The 21,844-nt window shown below is 46.1% G+C and overlaps 1 protein-coding gene and 1 long non-coding RNA gene across 2 annotated transcripts in view; both read right to left on the minus strand.

The window, feature by feature from the left end:
- Nucleotides 1–21,844, minus strand: part of HTR1E (5-hydroxytryptamine receptor 1E) — a 417,773-nt gene that overhangs the window by 171,487 nt on the left and 224,442 nt on the right. The gene's annotated exons all lie outside the window — the stretch shown is intronic.
- Nucleotides 713–4,618, minus strand: LOC134911490 (uncharacterized). Its single transcript, XR_010176616.1, has 4 exons — nt 4,552–4,618; nt 4,389–4,449; nt 4,222–4,297; nt 713–1,054 (listed from the first exon to the last, which is right to left on the minus strand). It is a non-coding gene; the product is annotated as an uncharacterized LOC134911490 (long non-coding RNA).

Genomic DNA, 21,844 nt, shown 5'->3' on the forward strand with positions numbered 1-21,844 from the left:
ATTTTTCTTTATTTTGAACAGTGTGGGGCTTGTTAACAGTAAGGCAAGGTGATCCTATGCTGTGACTCTCACTGCCATAGGATTGCTCCACCAACACCCCCACACACACACACACACACACACACACACACACACACACACACACACACACACACACACCTTTTTCCTCCTATTTTCCAATACTAGCCCAGACTGAGAGGTCCAGAACTGCATACAATGACATCTCTCTCAGGCATTTGGGCAGCTGGCTTTAAGCAGCATCTGAGCTCCTGGATGGATTTTAGCAGTTGCTGGTTTTTAGCTGCAGCTATGATATTTTCTTAAAACGTTCTTGACCTTATAATTAGAAATGAGCAGTTCAGATTACTAGGAATCCAAACCACTCCAAACGGGATTTGAATTCTATATAAGGTGTGGCGGCCAGGACTCTGCACCATTTAACTTTCATGCACAATGTTGAATGCTGCGCTGTACTCTGCTGTATTGGCTGTGCTGAGTCTCCAGACTCACAAGTGGCTATGCTCGCTAAAGTGACTGTGTGGAGGTATGCTGCACACCGCTGTATCTTTAATTGTACTGTTTGGTGTGCTTTACCTTCGAGTGTTTTGTTAATTTCCATCTATAAGCCCTGTTATTCCATGCAGTTTGAAGTGAGCAGCAAGCGCAGAAACAGGAAAAAATAATAGTTCTATTGTTTGTACTGTTTGGTGTGCTTTACTTTAGTGCGTTTTGCTCATTTGCATACATACACACATATATATATATATATTACAAAGAATCCTGCAATCGCATCTATAATGAACAACGATGGGGTGCTCCTAGTGAAAATCTGCCTCATCAGGCAGGCTCACAATATAACAATATATACAAAGTCCAATCGTATGGAGGTGCACTCATCCAATAAGACGGTCTTCAACAGCTTTAATTTCACAAAAACTTTATTTCGGTAGAGGTCAGGCTTATTGTTGTCGACATTTCGATCCACTATTGGGGCTCTTTATCAAGACAAGCTTCCGTGTGCAAAAGATCATTTCAAAACATCATATACTGATCACTATAACAGACAAAAAACAAGTAAATAAACATAATAATGTAAATAACACAGACAAAAACACAAACATTGGGGTATATTTACTAAGGTCCCGATTTTGACCGAGATGCCGTTTTTTCTTCAAAGTGTCATCTCGGTAATTTACTAAGCAAAAATCACGGCAGTGATGAGGGCATTCGTAATATTTTGGAAGTCCTAGGAAAAAATCACGAATCAATACACCATCGGTCAAATACGCCTGCAATTTGGTAGAAATCGGTCATTTACTAAAAAGTGCAAAACACAAACACTGCCGACAATAGCCAAACACTGCCGTGATAAAATACAAATCGTGAAAAAGTGCTAAAAAAAAAACAGACCTGCTTTTTTATCCCGTGTTTGTATAGGCATGCACGGATCCATGAGATCCGTGCATGTTTTTCAGTGGGAAGGGGGGGGGGGGGGATGTTATAAATTTTCAGAAAAAAAATTGCGTGGGGTCCCCCCTCCTAAGGCAAACCAGCCTCGGGCTCTTTGAGCCGATCCTGGTTGCAGAAATATGGGGAAAAAATGGACAGGGGTTCCCCCATATTTAAGCAACCAGCATCGGGCTCTGCGCCTGGTCCTGGTTCCAAAAATACGGGGGACAAAAAGAGTAGGGGTCCCCCGTATTTTTGAAACCAGCACCGGGCTCCACTAGCTGGACAGATAATGCCACAGCCGGGGGTCAGTTTTATACAGTGCCTTGCGGCCGTGGCATCAAATATCCAACTAGTCACCCCTGGCCGGGGTACCCTGGGGGAGTGGGGACCTCTTCAATCAAGGGGTCCCCCCCCAGCCACCCAAGGGCCAGGGGTGAAGCCCGAGGCTGTCCCCCCATCCAATGGGCTGCGGATGGGGGGCTGATAGCCTTTGTTCAAAGTGTTTGATATTGTTTTTAGTAGCAGTACTACAAGTCCCAGCAAGCCTCCCCCGCAAGCTGGTACTTGGAGAACCACAAGTACCAGCATGCGGCGGAAAAACGGGCCCGCTGGTACCTGTAGTACTACTACTAAAAAAATACCCCAATAAAGACATCACACACACACCTTGAAAGTATAACTTTAATACATCCATCCACACCTCCATATAAACATACTTACCTTATGTTCACACGCAGGTCAGTCCTCTTCTCCAGTAGAATCCATGGTGTACCTGTAGAAAAAATTATACTCACATAATCCAGTGTTGAAGGCTCCTCTGCTTGTAATCCTTTTGTAATCCACGTACTTGAAAAAATAAAAAAACGGACACCCGACCACGAATTGAAAGGGGACCCATGTTTTCACATGGGCCCCCTTTCCCCGAATGCCAGAAAGCCACTCTGACTGATGTCTAAGTGGGTTTCTTCAGCCAATCAGGGAGCGCCACGTTGTGGCACCCTCCTGATCGGCTGTGTGCTCCTGTACTGTATGACAGGCGGCACACGGCAGTGTTACAATGTAGCGCCTATGCGCTCCATTGTAACCAATGGTGGGAACTTTCAGGTCAGCGGTGAGGTCACTTTCGGTCAACCGCTGACCTGAAAGTTCCCACCATTGGTTACAATGGAGCGCATAGGCGCTACATTGTAACACTGCCGTGTGCCGCCTGTCATACAGTACAGGAGCACACAGCCGATCAGGAGGGTGCCACAACGTGGCACTCCCTGATTGGCTGAAGAAACCCACTTAGACATCAGTCAGAGTGGGTTTCTGGCATTCGGGGAAAGGGGGCCCATGTGAAAACATGGGTCCCCTTTCAGTTCGTGGTCGGGTATCCGTTTTTTTATTTTTTCAAGTACGTGGATTTCAAAAGGATTTACCGAGGAGCCTTCAACCATGGATTATGTGAGTATAATTTTTTCTACAGGTACACCATGGATTCTACTGGAGAAGAGGACCGACCTGCGTGGGAACATAAGGTAAGTATGTGTATATGGAGGTGTGGATGGATGTATTAAAGTTATACTTTCAAGGTGTGTGTGTAATGTCTTTATTGGGGTATTTTTTTAGTAGTAGTACTACAGGTACCAGCGGGCCCATTTTTCCGCCGCATGCTGGTACTTGTGGTTCTCCAAGTACCAGCTTGCGGGAGAGGCTTGCTGGGCCTTGTAGTACTGCTACTAAAAACAATATCAATCACTTTTCTCAAAGGCTATCAGCCCCCCATCCGCAGCCCATTGGATGGGGGGGACAGCCTCGGGCTTCACCCCTGGCCCTTGGGTGGCTGGGGGGGGGACCCCTTGATTGAAGGGGTCCCCACTCCCCCAGGGTACCCTGGCCAGGGGTGACTAGTTGGATATTTGATGCCACGGCCGCAAGGCACTGCATAAAAGTGACCCCCGGCTGTGGCATTATCTGTCCAGCTAGTGGTGCCCGGTGCTGGTTTCAAAAATACGGGGGACCCCTACTCTTTTTGTCCCCCGTATTTTTGGAACCAGGACCAGGCGCAGAGCCCGATGCTGGTTGCTTAAATATGGGGGAACCCCTGTCCATTTTTTTCCCATATTTTTGCAACCAGGATCGGCTCAAAGAGCCCGAGGCTGGTTTGCCATAGGAGGGGGGACCCCACGCAAATTTTTTTTACATTTAAACTTTATTTATTTTTTAAACAAAGTGCACAATGAAGCCCAGCACGGATCTCTCAGATCCGGCCGAGATTCATTGTATTAAAGTCGGCAGTGTTTTACAAGTCACTCACGAAAAACACTGCCAAAAAAAACGAATGACATCGACATCGGAAAACCCGAAAATGCAGAATACGGCAGCTTAGTAAATTAGTCATAATCAATTCAAAAAGTTGCATATTTACACTTTCGATGTCATTCGTGATTGAACTTTGACCTCAAACGGGAAAATACGAATCTTAGTAAATTTACCCCATAGTCTCCCAGGTCCCAATGGCAATATAATAAATGCATAGGAGGTAAAGGATTCACACCCTATGCTAGACAGATGAAGATATGAAAAAGACAGATATAAAGCTGCCGACACACCAAGATTGGACTGCATTCACCATAGGTGCAAACAAACTACAATGGATGCCACTAGGAGTAATACACAGAGTAATAAAAATTGAACATCATAGCGTTATCATAGAGTTTAACACACTAAAAAGTTCAAAACACCAACACCAGTATGACCATAGGTGTATACGGGACATCCACTTACTGAGAAAATACAGTATGTTGTATTCAGGCAATATGGTGGCCGTATGGTATCAATTCATGGTGCATATGACAATAGGCTGCAATAAAGAAAAACTCACTTCATGCGTCTGGTTGAAAAAAGACTAAACAACACACGACCCAGGGGTAGGTATACAATGAATTACTCACAGCGTAATCAATCCGCTTTCAGCAAACAAGGGTCAACCAGACACATGGACACCAAACATCACTGTAAATTAAATTCACATAGTAAGATTTTGTATAGTGAAAATAATCCTATATGCACAAACCATGGCCAAAAGCGGTCTCAATACTCGTGCCCAGTACTCACCGTTTGATGTCACATCGGGGTCACAATACTGCTACAGCCACACAGTGAACCAACATGTGTAATGGCCCTAAATACCTCCTAACAGGAAGTATGCCGTGCACCGGATAAACGTGACCCCCAATGTGGGGAAACAATTATTCCACATATTAAATACAGCACAACATTCAATGTCCCCATAACTGGAAAACCACCCATAGGTGCAACGGAAATCCACACTTCCCACACTACAAGGCTTACAGTCACTGCGTGCTTGGGCTCAGGGGGATCGAGTACCGGAAGTGCCATATGTGTCATGCACCAACCAGTGAACACCATGTAAAAGGACATAAAACCTAAAAACCATAATACCATGGGTCAACTGGGGAAACTGTGTCTGTAGGTGGAAAGGATTGATTCTACAGCGGAAAAGTACCGCCGCTGATGCGCTGCTGGCCGCGGGTGTTATGTGTTCCAGCACCCGGAAGTAGGAGGTGCCATGCGTTCCGGGTGCCGGCAGGTGAATGGTGCGCTATACACAGCAGGGCAAACAGCCGGACCCTGACCACCGCTGCACTGCGTTCCAGCAGCACGAAATAGAAGGCAGTATACATGCCATAACTGGACAATTATCCGCTAACGCTACAGTACACCATATAGCTCTCAAATAGATCGTACTACAGAATAGTACAGTTTACAGCTAGGGGGAGGTCAAACTTAAAGAGATAAATAATAAAAAAAAAAAATGTAAACTATAGTCATATTGGGTCAGCAACTAATATCTATCAATGTGCTCTATACAAGAGACACATATTGCTATACTTGGGACCCAGGAGTATATGTATACAAGATAATACTTAATAATACAACATACAAACATAATATACTAATATATAGGTATTTCACAAGAGATTATGTCCAACACAAGGCCTATACAGTAAACTACATTTCTCTTACGTCCTAGAGGATGCTGGGGACTCCGTAAGGACCATGGGGTACAGATGGGCTCCGCAGGAGATAGGGCACCTAAAAAGAACTTTGACTATGGGTGTGCACTGGCTCCTCCCTCTATGCCCCTCCTCCAGACCTCAGTTAGATCTTGTGCCCAGAGGAGAATGGGTGCACTGCAGAGAGCTCTCCAGAGTTTTCTGTGGAAAAATAATTTTGTTAGGTTTTTTATTTTCAGGGAGTCCTGTTGGCAACAGGCTCCCTGCATCGTGGGACCGAGGAGAGAGAAGCAGAGCTGGCTTGTCAAGTTGGGCACTGCTTCTAAGGCTACTGGACACCATTAGCTCCAGAGGGAGTCGGAACACAGGTCTCAACTGGGGTTTGTCCCGGAGCCGCGCCGCCGTCCTCCTCACAGATGCCGAAGATAGAAGCCGGATGAGAAGACAGAAGACATCTTAGGCGGCAGAAGACATCAGATCTTCATTAGGTCGGGGTCTCAAAAGCGTCCCTTAACACAAGACACTACTACTGACACGGATTCTGATTCCAGTGTCGACTATGACGAAGTAAAATTGCACCCTAGGGTGACTAAAACCATTCAGTGTATGATTGTGGCAATAAGGGATGTGTTGCATATTGTGGATGAACCCTTGGTCCCCGACACAAGGGTACACATGTTTAAGGAAAAGAAACAGATTATTAACTATCCCACATCTCATGAATTAAATGAATTCTTTGGAAAAGCTTGGGAGACTCCGGATAAGAGACTGCAGATGGCCAAAAGAATTTATATGGCATACCCTTTCCCTAAGCAGGACAGGGAGATTTGGGAATCACCCCCCACTGTGGACAAGGCCCTGACGCGCTTGTCCAAGAAAGTGGCGCTACTATCTCCTGACACAGCGGCCCTTAAGGACCCTGCAGATCTCAGGCAAGAAACTACCTTAAAGTGTATTTATTCTCATACGGGTGCTGTGCTAAGACTGACAATTGCGTCGGCATTAGTGTGTAGCGCAATTGCAGCTTGGACAGATGAGCTGACAGATCAATTTGATAATATGGATAAGGATACTATATTCCTAACTCTAGCCCATATTAAAGACGCAGTCTTATTTATGAGGGATGCTCAAAGGGACATTGGATTGCTAGCTTCTAGGGCCAATGCCATGGCTGTCTCAGCGAGAAGATCCTTATGGACTCGCCAATGGACGGGTGATGCGGATTCCAAAAAACATATGGAAGTACTACCCTATAAGGGTGATGTATTGTTTGGGGATGGGCTGACGGACCTGGTTTCCACAGCTACAGCAGGTAAATCAAATTTTTTACTATATATTCCCCAACAGCAAAAGAAAGTAACACCCTATCAGATGCAGTCCTTTCGGTCGCACAAGTCCAAAAGAGGTCGGGGATCCTTTTTCCTCGCTAGAGGTAAGGGCAGAGGCAAGAGAGCACCTGCTTCGGCAGGTGCCCAGGAACAAAAGTCCTCCCCGGCTGCTCCAAAACCCACAGCATGACGCTGGGGCTCCCCTGAGGGAGTCCGCACCGGTGGGGGCACGTCTTCGACTTTTCAGTCAGGCCTGGGTCAGTTCGGACCTGAATCCCTGGGTGTTGGAAATAGTTTCCCAGGGTTAAAAATTGGAATTCGAGGAGGTTCCCCCGCGACGATTTTTCAAATCGGTCCTACCAGCTTCCACATCGGAAAGGGATATAGTGTTAGCTGCAATTCAAACGCTGTGTATACAGCAAGTGATAATCAAGGTTCCCCTGCACCAGCAGGGAAGAGGTTACTACTCAACCCTATTTGTGGTCCCGAAACCGGACGGTTCGGTCAGACCTATTTTGAATCTGAAATCCCTAAACCTGTACATAAAAAGATTCAAATTCAAAATGGAATCTCTCAGAGCGATAATAGCCAACATGGAGGAGGGGGAGTTTATGGTGTCTCTGGACATAAAGGATGCGTACCTTCATGTCCCCATATATGCCCCCCATCAGGAATACCTGAGATTCGCTGTACAGGATTGTCATTACCAATTTCAGACGTTGCCGTTTGGACTCTCCACGGCCCCGAGGATTTTCACCAAGATAATGGCGGAAATGATGGTGGTCCTGCGCAAGCATGGAGTCACAATTATCCCATACTTGGACGATCTCCTGATAAAAGCGAGATCAAGGGAGAAATTGATGAGCAGTGTGGCGCTCTCGCTGAGAGTGCTCCAGCAACACGGTTGGATTCTAAATCTACCAAAGTCACATTTGATTCCGACAACTCGACTACCGTTCCTAGGTATGATACTGGATACGGAACAAATGAAGGTCTTCCTCCCAATAGAGAAAGCCCAGGACATCCAGAACATGGTCAGAGACCTGCTAAAACCGAAAAGGGTGTCAGTTCACCAATGCACTCAAGTTCTGGGGAAAATGGTGGCGGCCTACGAGGCCATTCCCTTCGGAAAGTTCCATGCAAGGACTTTTCAATGGGACCTTCTGGACAAGTGGTCCGGGTCCCATCTGCACTTACATCGGAAAATAACTCTGTCCCCAGGGACCAGAGTGTCCCTCCTGTGGTGGTTGCAAAGTGCTCACCTCCTGGAGGGTCGCAGTTTTGGAATTCAGGATTGGATCCTGGTTACCACGGACGCGAGCCTCCGAGGATGGGGAGCGGTCATACAGGGAAAAAATTTTCAGGGTCTTTGGTCAGACCAGGAGTACTGTCTACACATCAATGTGTTGGAACTCAGGGCCATTTACAACGGCCTTCGACAAGCGGAGAGTTTTCTTCGAAACCTACCGGTTCTGATTCAGTCAGACAATGTCACAGCAGTGGCTCATGTGAACCGCCAAGGCGGGACAAAAAGCAGAGTCGCGATGGCGGAAGCCACAAGGATCCTTCACTGGGCGGAAAATCATGTAAGTGCTCTGTCAGCTGTCTTCATTCCGGGAGTGGACAACTGGGAAGCAGAATTCCTCAGCAGACACGATCTCCATCCAGGAGAGTGGGGACTTCATCAAGAAGTCTGTGCAGAAGTAACACGTCTTTGGGGAACTCCTCAAATAGACATGATGGCGTCACACCTCAACAAAAAACTTCGGAGGTACTGCGCCAGGTCTCAGGACCCTCAGGCAATAGCAGTAGACGCTCTGGTAACACCGTGGGTGTTCAAATCGGTCTACGTGTTTCCTCCTCTTCCTCTCATCACAAAAGTGTTGAGGATCATAAGACGAAGAAGAGTACGAACGATACTCATTGTCCCAGACTGGCCTCGAAGGGCCTGGTACTCGAATCTACAAGAGATGCTCACAGGAGATCCATGGCCTCTTCTTCTGAGGGAAGACCTGTTGCAGCAGGGGCCCTGTGTATTTGAAGACTTACCGCGGTTACGTTTGACGGCATGGCGGTTGAATGCCGAATCCTAGCGAAAAAGGGGATTCTGGATGAGGTCATCCCTACTTTAATAAAGGCTAGGAAGGAGGTGACGGTTAAGCATTATCACCGTATCTGGCGAAAGTATGTGTCTTGGTGTGTAACCAAGAGTGCACCTACGGAAGATTTTCATCTGGGTCGTTTTCTCCACTTCCTACAGACAGGAGTGGATATGGGCCTGAAATTAGGCTCTGTTAAGGTACAGATTTCGTCCCTCTCGATTTTCTTTCAGAAGGAATTGGCTTCTCTTCCAGAAGTCCAGACGTTTGTAAAGGGAGTGCTGCACATCCAGCCCCCTTTTGTGCCTCCAGTGGCACCATGGGACCTGAACGTGGTGTTGCAGTTCCTAAAATCACACTGGTTTGAACCACTTAACAAGGTTGAGTTGAAATTTCTTACCTGGAAGGTGGTCATGTTGTTGGCCTTAGCATCAGCAAGGCGAGTGTCAGAATTGGCGGCTTTGTCACACAAGAGCCCCTACTTGATTTTTCATGTGGATCGAGCTGAATTGAGGACACGTCCGCAATTTTTGCCTAAAGTGGTTTCTTCGTTCCATATAAATCAACCTATTGTGGTGCCTGTGGCTACAAGTGACCTGGAGGATTTCAGATCCCTGGACGTAGTCAGGGCCTTAAAAATTTATGTAGCCAGGACGGCTAGAATTAGGAAAACAGAGGCTCTGTTTGTCCTGTATGCGGCCAATAAGATTGGCGCTCCTGCTTCGAAGCAGACTATTGCTCGCTGAATCTGTAATACGATTCAGCAGGCTCACTCTACGGCTGGATTGCCGGTACCAAATTCGGTTAAGGCCCATTCCACTAGGAAGGTGGGCTCTTCTTGGGCGGCTGCCCGAGGCGTCTCGGGATTACAACTTTGCCGAGCGGCGACTTGGTTGGGGTCAAACACTTTTGCTAAATTCTACAAGTTTGATACCCTGGCTGATGAGGACCTAGCGTTTGCTCAGTCGGTGCTGCAGAGTCATACGCACTCTCCCGCCCGATTAGATGCTTTGGTATAAACCCCATGGTCCTTACGGAGTCCCCAGCATCCTCTAGGACGTAAGAGAAAATAAGATTTTAAACCTACCGGTAAATCTATTTCTCCTAGTCCGTAGAGGATGCTGGGCGCCCGTCCCAGTGCGGAAACTCTGCAAGACTTGTATATAGTTGTTGCTTACATAAGGGTTATGTTACAGTTGACATCGGTCTTGGACCGTTACTGTCGTTTGTTCATACTGTTAACTGGTTATGTATGTTCCAGGTTACATGGTATGATTGGTGTGGGCTGGTATGAATCTTGCCCTTGGATTGCTAAATCCTGCCTTGTATTGTCCATCTCCTCTGGGCACAGTTCTCTAACTGAGATCTGGAGGAGGGGCATAGAGGGAGGAGCCAGTGCACACCCATAGTCAAAGTTCTTTTTAGGTGCCCTATCTCCTGCAGAGCCCGTCTATACCTCATGGTCCTTACAGAGTCCCCAGCATCCTCTACGGACTAGGAGAAATAGATTTACCGGTAGGTTTAAAATCTTATTTAAACATATCAACAACATGGTAATCAAATATACAAAATATGACATGATTATAATGATAGGTATAAAGAAGAAGGACATATGTCTAGTGTTGTGCCTATTGGATAAATGAAAACATGGTCAGTCCAATAGCGACATGGTTACAGTGTAATTATGCCAAGTACAGTTCTACCCTGATCATCGCTTCAGGGGACTCAAGTTCACTAATGGTCATCGAATAAACACTACTTCATAAAAAGACATTCAAGGCAGAGTGTTCATTTAGCCCTTTAGGAGAGACTGTATTAAGGTGCGAGATCCAGTAACTTTCGCGTTTACGCAACTTTAAGGTTCGATCCCCCCCATTGGGTAATGGTGGGACCCAATCAATTAGTTTACATTTCAAATTTGCAACCTGGTGCCCTCTCTGTAAGTAGTGTCGAGCTACAGGCTTATCTGTGGTACCTGTTTGGATTGCAGTTCTAATGGACAAGCGGTGGTTGGCCATTCTTTCCCTAAAACACCTGGTAGTGAGCCCAACATAATACAGCCCACATGGGCACGTAAGAATGTAGATCACAAAATCTTGTTTACAATGAAGATGGAATTTGATTTTTTATATTCCTACCAGTGTGGGGATGAGGGAATGTCTGGCCAGTAAGCAGAGATCTGCACGTCGTACACTTGCCACATGAGAAACAACCTGGTTTGCTACGCATGATCTGAAGAAAATTCAACTTGGTTTCAGGGACCATAGTAGGCCTCATTAGCATTTGTCTCAAATTGGGTCCCCTTTTATACGCCATCATAGGTGGATCCATGCAGGTAAATGGTAACCCTTGATCAGTTTTCAAAATAGACCAGTGTTTGCGTAATGTTTTACTCGTGAAATGTGCATAATTGTCAAACTTGGTTGTGTAAACCATTCAATTTTCTTTCATAGTGGCCTTAGGGGCAGTCTCAGAAAATATATTTCTAGCCTTCTGGAGGCTGTTCCTGATGATTCTAGAGGAATAGCCTCGCTCGCTAAACCTTAACTTCATTTCACTCAATTGTTTCTCCCTGATTGATTCATCGTTGTTAATACGCATTACTCGCAAAAATTGTGAGATCAGCAGATTATCCTTCAAAGCCGGGGGAACCTTATAATAGATATTAGCGTATGTCGAGGTTCGAAGATACCCATATTTTGTCCAGTTATGGTGCGAAAATTATTTTCTATAGACGATTCATTGATGACGTCTTCTTGATTTGGCAAGGCATACAGGAATCATTTTCTGAAATGGTTAATAACATCAATGCGCTTAATAGTCCTGTTACATTTACAAGTGAGAGCTCTTATAGCTCAATTCATTTTCTTGATGTAACCATCACCATCCAGGAAGGTAAATTGGTAACCTCCATGTTTAGAAAACCTACTGACAGGAATACTACTTTATTAACCAGCAGCTTCCATCCCCCGGCTTTGAAAGATAATCTGCCGATCTCACAATTTTTGCGAGTAATGCGTATTAACAACGATGAATCAATCAGGGAGAAACAATTGAGTGAAATGAAGTTAAGGTTTAGCGAGCGAGGCTATTCCTCTAGAATCATCAGGAACAGCCTCCAGAAGGCTAGAAATATATTTTCTGAGACTGCCCCTAAGGCCACTATGAAAGAAAATCGAATGGTTTACACAACCAAGTTTGACAATTATGCACATTTCACGAGTAAAACATTACGCAAACACTGGTCTATTTTGAAAACTGATCAAGGGTTACCATTTACCCGCATGGATCCACCTATGATGGCGTATAAAAGGGGACCCAATTTGAGACAAATGCTAATGAGGCCTACTATGGTCCCTGAAACCAAGTTGAATTTTCTTCAGATCATGCGTAGCAAACCAGGTTGTTTCTCATGTAGCAAGTGTACGACGTGCAGATCTCTGCTTACTGGCCAGACATTCCCTCATCCCCACACTGGTAGGAATATAAAAATCAAATTCCATCTTCATTGAAAACTAGATTTTGTGATCTACATTCTTACGTGCCCGTGTGGGCTGTATTATGTTGTGCTCACTACCAGGTGTTTTAGGGAAAGAATGGCCAACCACCGCTTGTCCATTAGAACTGCTATCCAAACAGGTACCACAGATAAGCCTGTAGCTCGACACTACTTACAGAGAGGGCACCAGGTTGCAAATTTGAAATGTAAACTAATTGATTGGGTCCCACCATTACCCAATGGGGGGGATCGAACCTTAAAGTTGCGTAAACGCGAAAGTTACTGGATCTCGCACCTTAATACAGTCTCTCCTAAAGGGCTAAATGAACACTCTGCCTTGAATGTCTTTTTATGAAGTAGTGTTTATTCGATGACCATTAGTGAACTTGAGTCCCCTGAAGCGATGATCAGGGTAGAACTGTACTTGGCATAATTACACTGTAACCATGTCGCTATTGGACTGACCATGTTTTCATTTATCCAATAGGCACAACACTAGACATATGTCCTTCTACTTTATACCTATCATTATAATCATGTCATATTTTGTATATTTGATTACCATGTTGTTGATATGTTTCATTTAGTTTACTGTATAGGCCTTGTGTTGGACATAATCTCTTGTGAAATACCTATATATTAGTATATTATGTTTGTATGTTGTATTATTAAGTATTATCTTGTATACATATACTCCTGGGTCCCAAGTATAGCAATATGTGTCTCTTGTATAGAGCACATTGATAGATATTAGTTGCTGACCCAATATGACTATAGTTTACATTTTTTTTTTTTTTATTATTTATCTCTTTAAGTTTGACCTCCCCCTAGCTGTAAACTGTACTATTCTGTAGTACGATCTATTTGAGAGCTATATGGTGTACTGTAGCGTTAGCGGATACTTGTCCAGTTATGGCATGTATACTGCCTTCTATTTCGTGCTGCTGGAACGCAGTGCAGCGGTGGTCAGGGTCCGGCTTCGGCTGTTTGCCCTGCTGGGTATAGCGCACCATTCACCTGCCGGCCCCCGGAACGCATGGCACCTCCTACTTCCGGGTGCTGGAACGCATAACACTTGCGGCCAGCAGCGCTTCAGCGGCGGTACTTTTCCGCTGTAGAATCAATCCTTTCCACCTACAGACACAGTTTCCCCAGTTGACCCATGGTATTATGGTTTTTAGGTTTTATGTCCTTTTACATGGTGTTCACTGGTTGGTGCATGACACATATGGCACTTCCGGTACTCGATCCCCCTGAGCCCAAGCACGCAGTGACTGTAAGCCTTGTAGTGTAGGATGTGTGGATTTCCGTTGCACCTATGGGTGGTTTTCCAGTTATGGGGACATTGAATGTTGTGCCGTATTTAATATGTGGAATAATTGTTTCCCCACATTGGGGGTCACGTTTATCCGGTGCACGGCATACTTCCTGTTAGGAGGTATTTAAGGCCATTACACATGTTGGTTCACTTTGTGGCTGTAGCAGTATTGTGACCCCGATGTGACATAAAACGGTGAGTACTGGGCACGAGTATTGAGACCGCTTTTGGCCATGGTTTGTGCATATAGGATTATTTTCACTATACAAAATCTTACTATGTGAATTTAATTTACAGTGATGTTTGGTGTCCATGTGTCTGGTTGACCCTTGTTTGCTGAAAGCGGATTGATTACGCTGTGAGTAATTCATTGTATACCTACCCCTGGGTCGTGTGTTGTTTAGTCTTTTTTCAACCAGACGCATGAAGTGAGTTTTTCTTTATTGCAGCCTATTGTCATATGCACCATGAATTGATACCATACGGCTACCATATTGTCTGCATACAACATACTGTATTATCTCAGTAAGTGGATGTCCCGTATACACCTATGGTCATACTGGTGTTGGTGTTTTGAACTTTTTAGTGTGTTAAACTCTATGATGTTAACCCTATGATGTTCAATTTTTTATTACTCTGTGTATTACTCCTAGTGGCATCCATTGTAGTTTGTTTGCACCTATGGTGAATGCAGTCCAATCTTGGTGTGTCGGCAGCTTTATATCTGTCTTTTTCATATCTTCATCTATCTAGCATAGGGTGTGAATCCTTTACCTCCTATGCATTTATTATATTGCCATTGGGACCTGGGAGGCTATGTTTGTGTTTTTGTCTGTGTTATTTACATTATTATGTTTATTTATTTGTCTGTTATAGTGATCAGTATATGATGTTTTGAAATGATCTTTTGCACACGGAAGCTTGTCTTGATAAAGATCCCCAATAGTGGATCGAAACGTCGACAACAATAAGCCTGACCTCTACCGAAATAAAGTTTTTATGAAATTGAAGCTGTTGAAGACCGTCTTATTGGATGAGTGCACCTCCATACTATTGGACTCTGTATGTATATATATATATATATATATATATATATACTGTAACAAGCGACCCTCCACCAGACAAGATGCTGATACAGTTGTATGAAAGAAATGCAGACCGTTTACTTCCACAGCATAGTAAACAGACTTTTTCACAGCAAGTTCAATGGGTACCTTAATTGGGCACCAGTTCACAAACAGCATGTACACAATCTCAGGCTCCCTGTCTCTAACCCACTGGCCCACCCTCTATTGCCTGGCCACTTGTTGGCATCAGGAGCCCTGAGCCCTTGCCTTAACGAGCTTTATAAAAGTGTTGCACAGGTGTGCCTGATTGCTGGGAGCAATTGCTACAATACCTGGACCGGACCTGCATGGATGGGATCTCATGTATGAAATTGCAGAGTATTTCTGTGTATCAACAGCAATACAACAATATAATTTCCAACTGCCAGATAATCTTTGACACAACATTAAAGAGACAACCTGCTGTGTCCCAACACCTCCCTGAGATTCCTCTTAGTCCAGCTCTAAACCCAGGTTGCCTTAGCACGGGGCACCTGAACTGTTGTGCCCTGTCCTACAAAAACCCAGGGTGGCATCCGGACTAGACTGCCACTATATATATATATATATATATATATATATATACAGTATGTATATATATATATTATATATATATATAGTTCTATTGATTGTACTGTTTGGTGTGCTTTACATCTATAAGCCCTGTGATTCCTCACAGTTTAAACTGAGCTGCAAGTTCAAAAGCAGCAAAATGAAAAAATGTATATAGTTCTATTGTTTGTACTATTTAGTGCACTTTACCCTAGTGCACTTTGTTCACATGCATCTGTAAGCCCTGCGACTCCATGCAGATTGGACTGAGCTGCAAGCTCAAAAACAGAAAAAGAATAAATATGTAGTTGAAGTCTATTGATTGTACTGTTTGATGCACTTTACCCAAGTGTGCTTTGTTCATGTGCATCTATCAGCCCTGTGACTCTACACAGTGATCTGCAAATTAAAAAATTAAATAACAATAATTTTATAGTAGAGCAACCAAATACTATCACTGCAGCTGTTGTCACCAGTCATGATGACAACACTAGAATTTCTATGTCATCTGGTAAAGCCAATGCTCAAGGGCTTAGAGGGTTTGAGTCAGGGCATTTAAAAAAAATTACAGTGGTAAAGAAAACAACACCTTTAATAAAAGGAACGTTTGCTTCAGAAAACCATAATATTGGCAACATGCCATTCACCACATGAAGTAGCAAGGAAAGACTCTGGCCTTGGCCTTTATTTCTGAGTGGTGGTTCTGCAACTGTCAGTAAATGCATCTTTTCTCTGACGTCCTAGTGGATGCTGGGGACTCCGTAAGGACCATGGGGAATAGCGGCTCCGCAGGAGACTGGGCACAGCTAAGAAATATTTAGGACTACCTGGTGTGCACTGGCTCCTCCCACTATGACCCTCCTCCAGACTTCGGTTAGAATCCTGTGCCCGGCTGAGCTGGATGCACACTAGGGGCTCTCCTGAGCTCCTAGAGAGAAAGTATATTTTAGGTTTTTTATTTTACAGTGAGATCTGCTGGCAACAGACTCACTGCAGCGAGGGACTAAGGGGAGAAGAAGCGAACCTACCTAACTGGTGGTAGCTTGGGCTTCTTAGGCTACTGGACACCATTAGCTCCAGAGGGATCGACCGCATGGAACCGGCCATTGGTGTTCGGTCCCGGAGCCGCGCCGCCGGCCCCCTTACAGAGCCAGAAGCAAGAAGTATCCGGAAAATCGGCGGTAGAAGACATCAGTCTTCACCAAGGTAGCGCACAGCACTGCAGCTGTGCGCCATTGCTCCTCATACACACTTCACACTCCGGTCACTGAGGGTGCAGGGCGCTGGGGGGGGGGGGCGCCCTGAGAAGCAATAAATACACCTTGGCTGGCAAAATATCACAATATATAGCCCCAGAGGCTATATATGTGATAAATACCCCTGCCAGAATCCATAAAAAAGCGAGAGAAAAGTCAGCCGAAAAAGGGGCGGAGCTATCTCCCTCAGCACACTGGCGCCATTTCTCCCTCACAGCTCCGCTGGAAGGAAGCTCCCTGGCTCTCCCCTGCAGTCTACACTACAGAAAAGGGTAAAAAAAGAGAGGGGGGGGGGGGGGGGGGCACTAAATTTAGGCGCAATATACATATAGCAGCTATAAGGGGATATAATTTAGTTAATCCCTGATTTATATAGCGCTCTGGTGTGTGCTGGCATACTCTCTCTCTGTCTCCCCAAAGGGCTTTGTGGGGTCCTGTCTTCTGTCAGAGCATTCCCTGTGTGTGTGCGGTGTGTCGGTACGGCTGTGTCGACATGTTTGATGAGGAGACTTATGTGGAGGAGGAGCAGGTGCCTATAAATGTGTTGTCACCCCCTGCGGGGCAGACACCGGAGTGGATGGACTTGTGGAAGGAATTACGCGAAAGTGTCGACTCCTTACATAAAAAATTTGACGACATGCCAAATGCGGGGCAGCCGGCTTCTCAGCCCGTGCCTGCCCAGACGTCTCAAAAGTCATCAGGGGCTCTAAAACGCCCGCTACCTCAGATGGCAGACACAGATGTCGACACGGATACTGATACCAGTGTCGACGACGAAGAGACTAATGTAATGTCCAATAGGGCCACTCGTTATATGATTAAGGCAATGAAAAATGTTTTACACATTTCTGAGGTAACCCCAGGTACCACAAAAAAGGGTATTATGTTTGGGGAGAAAAAACTACCAGTAGTTTTTCCCCCTTCTGAAGAATTGAATGAAGTGTGTGAACTAGCGTGGGCTTCCCCCGATAAAAAATTCGTAATTTCAAAAAAATTACTAATGGCGTACCCTTTCCCGCCAGAGGATAGGTCACGTTGGGAAACACCCCCTTGGGTGGATAAAGCACTTACGCGCTTATCAAAAAAGGTGGCACTGCCGTCCCAGGATACGGCCGCCCTAAAGGAACCTGCTGACAGAAAGCAGGAGGCTCTCCAGAAAGCTATATATACACACACTGGTATTATTACACCAGCTATTGCCTCAGCATGGATGTGCAGTGCTGCAGCTGCATGGTCAGACTCCCTGTCAGAAAACATTGACACCCTAGACAGGGACACTATATTGCTAAACGTAGAGCATATTAAAGACGCTGTCTTTTAGATAAGAGATGCACAGAGGGATATTTGCCGGCTGGCATCAAAAATAAGTGCACTGTCCATTTGTGCCAGGAGAGGGTTATGGACACGGCAGTGGACAGGTGATGCAGATTCCAAAAAGCACATGGAAGTTTTGCCTTATAAGGGTGAGGAGTTGTTCAGGGATGGTCTTTCAGACTTAGTGTCCACAGCAACAGCTGGGAAGTCAGCGTTTTTGCCACATGTCCCCTCACAACCAAAGAGAGCGCCGTATTATCAGGTGCAGTCCTTTCGCCCCCAAAAGAGCAGACGGGGTAGAGGCGCGTCCTTTCTGTCCAGAGGCAGAGGTAGGGGAAAAAAGCTGCAGCATACAGCCACTTCCCAGGAACAAAAGTCCTCCCCCGCTTCTTCTGCTAAGTCCGCCGCATGACGCTGGGGCTCAGCAGGCGGAGCCAGGTACGGTGGGGGGCCGTCTCAAAAACTTCAGCAATCAGTGGGCTCGCTCACAGGTAGATCCCTGGATCCTTCAAGTGGTATCTCAGGGGTACAGGCTGGAATTCGAGACACCCCCCCCCCCCGCCGTTTCCTCAAATCTGCCTTACCAACGACTCCTTCAGAAAGGGAGGCTGTGTTAGAGGCAATTCACAAGCTGTATTCCCAGCAGGTGATAGTCAAGGTGCCCCTACTTCAACAAGGACGGGGTTACTATTCCACAATGTTTGTGGTACCGAAACCGGACGGTTCGGTGAGACCCATTTTAAATTTGAAATCCTTGAACACATATTTAAGAAAATTCAAGTTCAAGATGGAATCGCTCAGGGCGGTTATTGCAAGCTTGGAAGAGGGAGATTACATGGTATCTCTGGACATCAAGGATGCTTACCTGCATGTCCCCGTTTACCATCCTCACCAGGAGTACCTCAGATTTGTGGTACAGGATTGTCATTACCAATTCCAGACGTTGCCGTTCGGCCTGTCCACGGCACCGAGGGTATTTACCAAGGTAATGGCCGAAATGATGATACTCCTTCGGAAAAAGGGAATTTTAATTGTCCCATACTTGGACGATCTTGTTGGTCGGCGTAGCATTATCTCAGGAGATGCTACACCAGCACGGTTGGATTCTGAATATTCCAAAGTCTCAGCTGGTTCCGGCGACACGTCTACTGTTCCTGGGGATGATTCTGGACACAGTCCAGAAAAAAGTGTTTCTCCCAGAGGAAAAAGCCAAGGAGCTGTCGTCTCTAGTGAGAGGCCTCCTGAAACCAAAACAGGTGTCGGTGCATCATTGCACGCGAGTCCTGGGAAAGATGGTAGCTTCCTACGAAGCGATTCCATTCGGCAGGTTCCATGCCAGAACCTTTCAGTGGGACCTGTTGGACCAATGGTCCGGATCGCATCTTCAAATGCATCGGTTGATAAGCCTGGCTCCAAGGACCAGGGTGTCTCTGCTGTGGTGGCTGCAGAGTGCTCATCTCAGAGAGGGCCGCAGATTCGGCATACAGGACTGGGTCCTGGTGACCACGGATGCCAGCCTTCGGGGCTGGGGGGCAGTCACACGGGGAAGAAACTTCCAAGGACTTTGGTCAAGTCAGGAGACTTCCCTACACATAAATGTTCTGGAACTGAGGGTCATTTACAATGCCCTAAGTCAAGCAATGCCCCTGCTTCAAAACCAGCCGGTTCTGATCCAGTCAGACAACATCACGGCTGTCGCCCATGTAAATCGACAGGGCGGCACAAGAAGCAGGACGGCGATGGCAGAAGCCACAAGGATTCTCCGATGGGCGGAAAATCACGTGTTAGCACTGTCAGCAGTGTTCATTCCGGGAGTGGACAACTGGGAAGCAGACTTCCTCAGCAGGCACGACCTCCACCTGGGAGAATGGGGACTTCATCCAGAAGTCTTCCAACTGATTGTAAACCGTTGGGAAAAGCCACAGGTGGACATGATGGCGTCCCGCTTAAACAAAAAGCTAGAAAAATATTGCGCCAGGTCAAGAGACCCTCAGGCGATAGCTGTGGACGCTCTAGTGACACCGTGGGTGTACCGGTCGGTTTATGTGTTCCCTCCTCTTCCTCTCATACCCAAGGTACTGAGGATAATAAGGAGAAGAGGAGTAAGAACTATACTCATTGTTCCGGATTGGCCAAGAAGAGCTTGGTACCCGGAACTTCAAGAAATGATCTCAGAGGACCCATGGCCTCTGCCGCTCAGACAGGACCTGCTGCTGCAGGGGCCCTGTCTGTTCCAAGACTTACCGCGGCTGCGTTTGACGGCATGGCGGTTGAACACCGGATCCTAAAAGAAAAGGGTATTCCGGAGGAAGTCATTCCTACGCTTATTAAAGCTAGAAAAGATGTAACCGTACAACATTATCACCGCATATGGCGAAAATATGTTGCGTGGTGTGAGGCCAGGAAGGCCCCAATGGAGGAATTCCAGCTAGGTCGATTTCTGCACTTCCTACAGTCAGGGGTGACTATGGGCCTAAAGCTGGGTTCCATTAAGGTCCAGATTTCGGCTCTGTCGATTTTCTTCCAAAAAGAACTGGCTTCACTGCCTGAAGTTCAGACATTTGTCAAGGTGGTGCTGCATATTCAGCCTCCTTTTGTGCCTCCAGTGGCACCGTGGGACCTCAACGTGGTGTTGGGTTTCCTAAAGTCACATTGGTTTGAGCCACTCAAAACCGTGGATTTAAAATATCTCACGTGGAAAGTGGTCATGCTTTTGGCCTTGGCTTCGGCAAGGCGTGTGTCAGAATTGGCGTCTTTGTCATGTAAAAGCCCCTATTTGATTTTCCATATGGATAGGGCAGAATTGAGGACTCGTCCCCAGTTTCTTCCTAAGGTGGTATCAGCTTTTCACTTGAACCAACCTATCGTGGTGCCTGCGGCTACTAGGGACTTGGAGGACTCCAAGTTACTGGACGTAGTCAGGGCCTTGAAAATGTATGTTTCCAGGACGGCTGGAGTCAGGAAGACTGACTCACTATTTATCCTGTATGCACCAAACAAGATGGGTGCTCCTGCTTCAAAGCAGACTATTGCTCGCTGGATTTGTAGCACAATTCAGCTTGCGCATTCTGTGGCTGGCCTGCCGCAGCCTAAATCTGTAAAAGCCCATTCCACGAGGAAAGTGGGCTCTTCTTGGGCGGCTGCCCGAGGGGTCTCGGCTTTTCAACTTTGCCGAGCTGCTACTTGGTCAGGGGCAAACACGTTTGCAAAATTCTACAAATTTGATACCCTGGCTGAGGAGGACCTTGAGTTCTCTCATTCGGTGCTGCAGAGTCATCCGCACTCTCCCGCCCGTTTGGGAGCTTTGGTATAATCCCCATGGTCCTTACGGAGTCCCCAGCATCCACTAGGACGTCAGAGAAAATAAGATTTTACTCACCGGTAAATCTATTTCTCGTAGTCCGTAGTGGATGCTGGGCGCCCGTCCCAAGTGCGGACTGTCTGCAATACTTGTATATAGTTATTGTTAACTACAAGGGTTATTGTTGAGCCATCTTTTGAGAGGCTCTGTTGTGTTCATACTGTTAACTGGGTATAGTATCACGAGTTATACGGTGTGATTGGTGTGGCTGGTATGAGTCTTACCCGGGATTCAAAATCCTTCCTTATTGTGTCAGCTCTTCCGGGCACAGTATCCTTACTGAAGTCTGGAGGAGGGTCATAGTGGGAGGAGCCAGTGCACACCAGGTAGTCCTAAATCTTTCTTAGCTGTGCCCAGTCTCCTGCGGAGCCGCTATTCCCCATGGTCCTTACGGAGTCCCCAGCATCCACTACGGACTACGAGAAATAGATTTACCGGTGAGTAAAATCTTATTTTTCTACCCCTCATGACGATGCAAGACCTTTCCACTAGAGTCTAAAAGAGGTGTAAAAAAATGAAAACCACTAAGGCAGTAGA

The sequence above is a fragment of the Pseudophryne corroboree genome, chromosome 4 (genome assembly GCF_028390025.1).
Source record: "Pseudophryne corroboree isolate aPseCor3 chromosome 4, aPseCor3.hap2, whole genome shotgun sequence".
In the NCBI taxonomy this organism is placed as follows: Eukaryota; Metazoa; Chordata; class Amphibia; order Anura; family Myobatrachidae; genus Pseudophryne; species Pseudophryne corroboree.